The sequence below is a fragment of the Cyclopterus lumpus genome, chromosome 7 (genome assembly GCF_009769545.1).
Source record: "Cyclopterus lumpus isolate fCycLum1 chromosome 7, fCycLum1.pri, whole genome shotgun sequence".
NCBI lineage: Eukaryota > Metazoa > Chordata > Actinopteri > Perciformes > Cyclopteridae > Cyclopterus > Cyclopterus lumpus.
The window spans coordinates 21,546,087-21,553,586 of record NC_046972.1 but is presented as its reverse complement, the minus strand read 5'-3'; the positions used below and the strand labels follow the sequence as shown (position 1 = coordinate 21,553,586).

At 43.9% G+C, this 7,500-nt stretch overlaps 1 protein-coding gene across 1 annotated transcript in view; it reads right to left on the bottom strand.

The window, feature by feature from the left end:
• Nucleotides 1–7,500, bottom strand: part of zmp:0000000926 — a 16,584-nt gene that overhangs the window by 8,011 nt on the left and 1,073 nt on the right. The window lies entirely within an intron of this gene.

Below are 7,500 nucleotides of genomic sequence, written 5' to 3'. Positions count from 1 at the left end.
AAATTGGAGCACGGGGGAGAAATAGGATTTAATGATAGCAATTTACCGGTGCCGAATTGTAAGGAGCAATATTTATTTTCTCTTATGAGCATTTGCAAAAACACACAGAGCAGCAGACAGAGTGCAGACTCGGATCCAACGGCGATGTGGAGGTTGACCTCGTCTTACTGCTCGACTTCAACCTCAATACTCGGGTTTTGGAAGTATGTGCAGACGCATCGGCTTCGAAGGACACACGTCGAAGCGTTTCTCGGCGAGGTGGGAACGTCTCCTCTGACATTTTATGGAGGAGATTACTTTTTATTTGTTTGAAAATGATGTGCACTGAGGTTGTGTGGGCACAAGCGCTGTCTGCTCTGGCATTTGTCGTCTCTGTGTGGGTTTATTACAAGTATCACAATTAAAAAGGGTATACATTTTCTTTTTTTATTGTGTGTGTGTTTGTTTTGGAGTGTTTTATTCAACCACATTGTGAGATTTTGCTTGTAGGGTCACATTGTTATGCCAAATGGAAATTTAAGTAAGAACAACATGTATTGTTAGTCTGTAAATATATTAGAAAGAGAACATCTTAAATATATTACAAAAAATAATCTGTTCATGCAATAAAAAAAGGGAACAAAAGGCCAAGAATTAAAGGTTTCTTACTTGTTTTTTTAAGATTTTAAAACCATGACTAATTTGAATGTTGGGCAGCATCTAAAAATAAAGTTGCCACTCAAATTATTTCTTCCTTGAGTATATTAAACCAATAACTCTTTAAGATGACAAGAGTTGGATTTTCAAAATAAAGTGTCCAACACACGATCATACAAGATGACAAATAAACTATTATTGAACCAACGTATTAAAACTCGCAATTTAGTGAGAAATCGTACTTTATATATTAAAATATATAACGGTACTTAAATAGGAAATAACAAAATGTAGTAAAGAAAATAAAATAGATCTACGTAAATAATACGAGCGTTTTGATCTAGATTTCGACGAAATAGTCCAGTCATAGTGAAAGAGGTGAAAATAGAGCAAAGACCGGGTTCATCAAAGATTGTTTACTACAATATAGATAGAGATATATATAAATGACTGTTTTGTTCTACTTACGCATGCACACTTTGATATGAAGCATATTCAACACACACACACACACACACACACACAATACACAGTGTAGTCACACTGTGCTGTCAATCATTTATGTGCAGACTTTTCCTCTCTCTCTCTCTCTCTCTCTTTCACGCACACACGCATGCACGCACGCACGCACGCACGCACGCACACACACACACACACACACACGCACACACACACACACACACACAGGGGTCAGGTCTAGACAGGAAAGGTCGGATGAGTCACCCAGCAAAAACCAAAGTGGTGGAAGTGTCGAGTAGCAAAAGGGGTCAAAGTTGCCTTCTACAGGTTGGACTTGACATCCTCTCCTCAGCAGATTTGTATTGAACACGGGTCTCAGCTTCTTTTTATTGCAATTAAAACCACACTTTTGAATCCCCTTCCTAGTGCGTATAGTCTGGTATGGGGTGTCTGATCACGTTTCAGGCCCGGGCGGAGGATCCATGATGGACGTCTGATGCAGCAGAAAATTTGTTGCTGAATGTAACAGATCTGAAAAGAGGGGGGGGGGGGGGTAGAGGACACAGACAAATAGAGAGAGTCGGAGTGGTGAGGGGAGGAGGTGAGTACTACTAGCCGTGTGTGGTGGTGGCTTACTCCACAAGGAGCAGGGTTAAGCTGATAAAAGGACAGGGTGATACGGGCGATGGCTTATTGGGCAAGAGGCCAGGTCAGCCCTCAGGGCCCCGGGGCTCATGCTGCAACAGGATGAGCCAGCAGCTCCGCACGCAAACACCCAATTTAGGAGCGACTCCCTTTTCTGGAACATGTGCTCAGTCATGAAAAAGACTATAGCACCCTTTTTTGCACCAGGCAGGGGGGGGGGGGGGTTCTGATGGAGGATGAAGTGAGTGCAAAAGATAAACATGCGTTCACCATCATTGCTGTAAAACTTTGCAAAGAACTAGAGCTGATTGTAGTGCAGCAGCGTGAGCGATGCGGGACGAGAGGGTGACGGCTGTAATGTATTACTGGGTTAATCCCCCGTGAATCCCAACTGGTACAGCCTAAGGAAGGCTTAGTATAGTTCTGGGAGGAAATCCCCCCTGTGTAGTGGTACAGGCCATTAGCCCCTTGGGTATAAATAGGGCGGCTACGGCTCCTTAAGCTGGCTTTCACGCAATATCAGTTAAAAATATGACTCGACTAATTACGTGCAGGTCAGCAGAAGCTGCAGTGTCTCTTCTTGTGCACGTACGTGCGCGCGCGCGGAGGTCAGCGGGGAACACAAGTGCAACAGTGAACAGGTATTACGCAATCCTCGTGGGTGTGATTTACTAAGGCGGGTGCTTGTTGTTGTCATTCATTGACATTTAAGTGTCTGCTGATGGGAGTTTCATTTTGTGCACTTTCCCACTTGTGTGTGTGTGTGTGTGTGTTTGTGTGTGTGTGTGTTTGTGTGTGCGTGCACCGGCTGCATTTTTTACAAACCACAAAGAGATGACTTGGGTTTCAATTCGTAGGCATCGCACGTATATCGCGAAATAACAACCAAAAAAAAACGCGACACAAACATCTTTTAAGCGTTCCCGCGATTAAGTTAAGGCCACTGCTGTGTGTGATGTCACAGAAAAGAGAGAGAGAGAGGAAGAGAGAGAGTCTGATGCGGGGGGGGGGGGGGGGGGGGGGGTAGAAACAAGTTTGAAAAGGGAGAGAACAAAAGTGTGTGTTTGTGTGTGTGGAAGAAGGGGCCGGATTCCTTTTTATTCCAAAGATGTCGTTGTTTTTTGGCGCCGTCCCCATGGCGACTGGCAGTCAAACTGGGTTTTTCTTCTGTTTATAGTTCTCTTGTTTAGCAGAAAAATGTCAGCGAGCACCCGGCGATGACTTCTCCACCGAGAGAGCACGCGGGTTCTCTCGTCGGAGAAGCTCGAGTGCCATTCATTTATTTCAGAGAGACTGTCTAGACGGGTTTCATAGATGCCGTCTGGATGACCTTTTAGTCAAGGCAACGTTGCTATACACTTCGCCATTATTGCTGTGCCCTCCCACATCAGATCTGCCACACACACACACACACACACACACACACACACACACACACACACACACACACTTGTTCACTCAACACACGGCTTGTGCTGCTTGTGGTGGACGGTTGATGCAAATTATATTGAAATAGGATCAAGTGGGTTCAATGCTCGGTTTTTCAGAAAAATTCAAATAGGGAGACGGAGATATTTAAAAAAAAATCTCTGCTAATAATAATTTTAAAAAAAAGTCAAATAAAATTAGATAAAATGTGTTTTTGCTGAGTGATTAAAAAAAAAAAAAAAAATGTACTCGAGAAGCACGGGCACAGAAGGTAATACGCAACTTCCGGACAGTATTGATGCTATAGGCTACAGGAAGTCTCAGATGTTACACTTTCTGTACAGTGACACCAAAAAAACCAATACTGTGCAATTTGTTGCGTTTTGTGCACGCCGGCTCCGTCTGTATGGATCCACTGGGCAGGCCTGGTTTAAAAAAAAGAAGAAGAAAAAACCCCACTGTGGGCGTTGAGTGGTGGGTGGCGGGGTTGAAAACATCGATGACCCTTTATTGTAGATGAAGTGTGGAGGAGGACGAAGAACATACTGCTTGATCATACACAAGGGCGAGCGGGTCGGGGAAAAAACATTATGTATACAAATACAAAGAGCAAAGGGAAAACTTTGTTTACTGACGTACTGCACTTTACATTTGCACGCACAGGGCGTCCTCGCAAAAGTACTTCACACATCTGCGGGTCTGAAACGTAAATGCATCCCATGAAATCCCGCTTTCTTGCACCTCCCTCTCGTGGGACACCCCCCCCCCAACACTGGCAGGTGTGTCTGTCACCTTAAAGTAGTCTGGTCCGGTGTCAACTGTATTCAAACACCTGCCGCCTCTGTTTGGGATTATTTATCACACTCCTGGCTCCTCGGCCGAGCTCCCGAGCCAATTCTCATACCCTTCAACTGTGAAGAGTGCTGATCTGGGAACAGTTGGCATGGAGATCCCCCTTGACTGATGAGCATGTACCGCTGAAGAGATTTGTGCAATACCGCTAGACTGAGTATAAAAGAAGTGCACGTCATCGTCGGGAAGTCACCCGTTGGTTTGTCGGAGTTCGACATTTGGGCCGACGCCATCTTGGATTATTTTTATTTTTTTGCAACCATGCAGTGAACTTAATTTTCCATATTTAGACTGCAGAGGATGCCGTATACGGCATTGGCAGCGACCTGTCAATCACAAAGTAGCCCCGCCCTAAAGCATACCCTGCTTTATGGTCTGTTTGACTCTAAATGGGGCCATAATTTACTAAATGAACATCGTGCTGTATTGAAGAAGACTTGAAACTAGAGATTGAGACCATAAACTCATGTTCACAATGTTTTACTGAGGGAATAAATCAAGTGAGAAGTAGAGTCATTTTATATAGACTTCTATACAACACCAGGAGTCGCCCCCTGGTGGTCAGGAGAGAGAATGCAGCTTTAACGCATGAAGCATAGACTTCTATAAAACCAGAGGAGTCGCCCCCTGGTGGTCAGTAGAGAGAATGCAGCTTTAACACATGAAGCCCAGACATACAACCAGAGGAGTCGCCCCCTGATGGACATTAGAGAGAATGCATCTTTAAAGGTTTGTACGAACCGGAGGCTGCCGTCTGGCAATACCATCGAGCTGCTGTACTGTTTCCTAAATGGCTACGCCAAGTTAATTGTGGATACGGAGCCAGGTATGCCTCTGTTGCCACATAGCAGCTATATTACATATTGCTTGTTTTGTCAGTTCACCTTAGTAATTCAAACATTTTGTGAGCTGCACTTATATATGAATTAAATGAAGTACAGCACAAGCTTGTTAGGGCACGGATTGGCTGTTTTTGCCCGTACTGGTGTGACTTTGAGTGACAGTGAGAGGGATTATCCATCACACATCCTGCGATATGACCCGGTTGAGCGAGAAGAGGAAGAGGGCGATGAAGAATATGATGAATAAATAAAAGGTTACGTGGGGTCTCAAATAGGTTTTAAAGGGGCGGTAGACAGAGCAAACATAAATCATAAGGACCATAAAAAAAAAAACGTGCACAAATCCATGTGATCATGCAAATGTGTATGTCTCTGTGTGAATGTACACTTCACTCTCGAAGTTTTCCCTCTCTGTCTCCCCCCCCACACCCACACCCACTCTCTGTCTTTCCCTTTCACTCAACTGGCTGGCTGTTTGAGAGCACACACTCAACGTGGGTGAGAGTGCTGGAGTAAATGACTGTCGACACAAGGTGCAGTGTGTGTGTGTGTGTGTGTGTCTGCCTGTCTGTGTGGTGCTGTAGGTGGAGAGGCACAGCAGGGCGTAAAGGAGCACTGTGATAATGACAGGCCGTGCATTATATAACATGCAGATTGCATAAGAAGGAGATTATTTTAGGTCCAGATATTGAGGATGTATAACTTATATATTCTTTTTTTCCCACGTGGGTGTGTACAGCACTATGCGCACCTCTAAGTGCAAAGGATGTGTGTTTGTGTGAGAATGTTCTGAAATGTGCTCTTTTTTTTTTTTGTTGGTGTCTATCGAAGGAGTGTGTGGGTGTACGTAAAACTAAGTGTATTATGTGTTTGTAAGGTGGGGGCATGAATGTTTTCAGATTTCTTTCATAGCTATCTGCATATCAAAACAAGTATGTGGGAATGTTGGCACATTTGTGTACAGTGTGCATAAGTGTGTCTTTCTTGCGAGCTCCCACTCGTTATCACTTTTAGACTTCAGTGAGATCCACTTTAAAAGGGGGCTGATTCTCCTCCTTCTCCTTGTAACTTCCAGATTTTTAATTTTTTTTTCGTGTTTGAACTCGCGTCGAAATTGTGTAATTTTATTATTTTTTTAAAAACATGCTCCTCTGTGGGCTGAAGAACTTTTAAGAATCTCCATCGGGCATAAGTTTGGACTATAGGAGGCCACGTGTCACGCAATGATTTTGCACGCCATTTTTTATTTTTTTCTGCTGATAAAAAAAAAGAAATAGGCGATCTGGGAGATGAACCCGGCTGCAGCCTTTTTGCCTTGCAAACTCTTTCTACATGTTAAAATATTATATCCGCTTTTGGTTTTCTTCAGAGATGCAAATCTTTTTTTTTTTTTGTTGTTGTCATATTTCCATTTTTGGCTGTGTTGAAAAGAGGTAAAAAAAAAAAAAAAGAAACAAAAATCCAAATAGCAATACACTCACAAATCAAAACGACGGCTTTTGCTTTTTTAAATCTGAATGAATCATATGACATTTATATAATGGAGGCAGGCTACTACTCCCCAAACATATGTAGGACTTAACCTCGTGTTTTTTTTTCTTTCTCCTTTCATATTTAGACCCAATAAACACATCCGGTTCCTCAGATGCCTTCCTCACATTCTCAAAAGAGTCATTTTTGTAATACCGTCACAAGAAGAAGAAAAAAACCAGCGAGATATAAATATTTTTGGGGGTCACGTAGTCACGAGGTTATGGTCCTACAGGATGTGTTGTGTGGAGTCACAGAAGTGAGGCAGATAGTCTCCGTGTGCCACTGCCTTCTCCGTGTGCCTCGCTCCATGCATGAGTGTGCCCCTGTAAAAATAGACCTCTTAAAGGGCCAGCAGCCACTCAACCTTCTCCCACGAGCCCGTTCTGCTCTTCAGGGTAACAGTACTCGAAGAAACATGGGATGGGAGGACATTTCTCATTCAGCCCACATGAGACGAGTTGTATTTTTTTCTGTTTCCCCACGAGATGTGCAAAAATAAAATAAAATACCCACATTCAGCTTCTCTTGATCATCGCCATTCACGGAGGGCCCTTCACTGGAACAATACCAATTTCATAAAACAAAGCTGCAGGTTTATATAAGTAAGTTACTATCGCACGCGTATTAAAACTCTATTAGAGATCTGGGTTGTGAAGCCACCTGACGACAGCCAGAGCCCCACCTCGCCACACATTCTCACTATTAGTCCTCGCTCCAAATCGGGTAGAAATCGCTCCTTTGCACGTGAGTCGCACTTTGCAATCGTGCACTCGAAAGGAGCATTTTGTTGTTGTTTGTTTGTTGAAAGCGACTCCCCATAAGTGACATAGGACTTCCCGTACACTGCCGCAGATCGTCCTCGTAATTGCAATAAGTGAACTAAGTCGGAAGACGTCTATGGGCAACTCTCTGAACCTGTGAAGTTGTTCCCGTGCATGCAGCATATGGGGGGAGGGGGGGAGGGGCTCCTGCTGCAGCAGGAGGACGGCGGGTGCTCGTGGCAGAAATAGACGCACGTGAAGAAATCATAATCGTTTCGCACCGGCGTAGTGTTTCTCCTGCGAGAATGGGCGAGAAAAACGAGTCGGTAAATAGAACCGCAAAC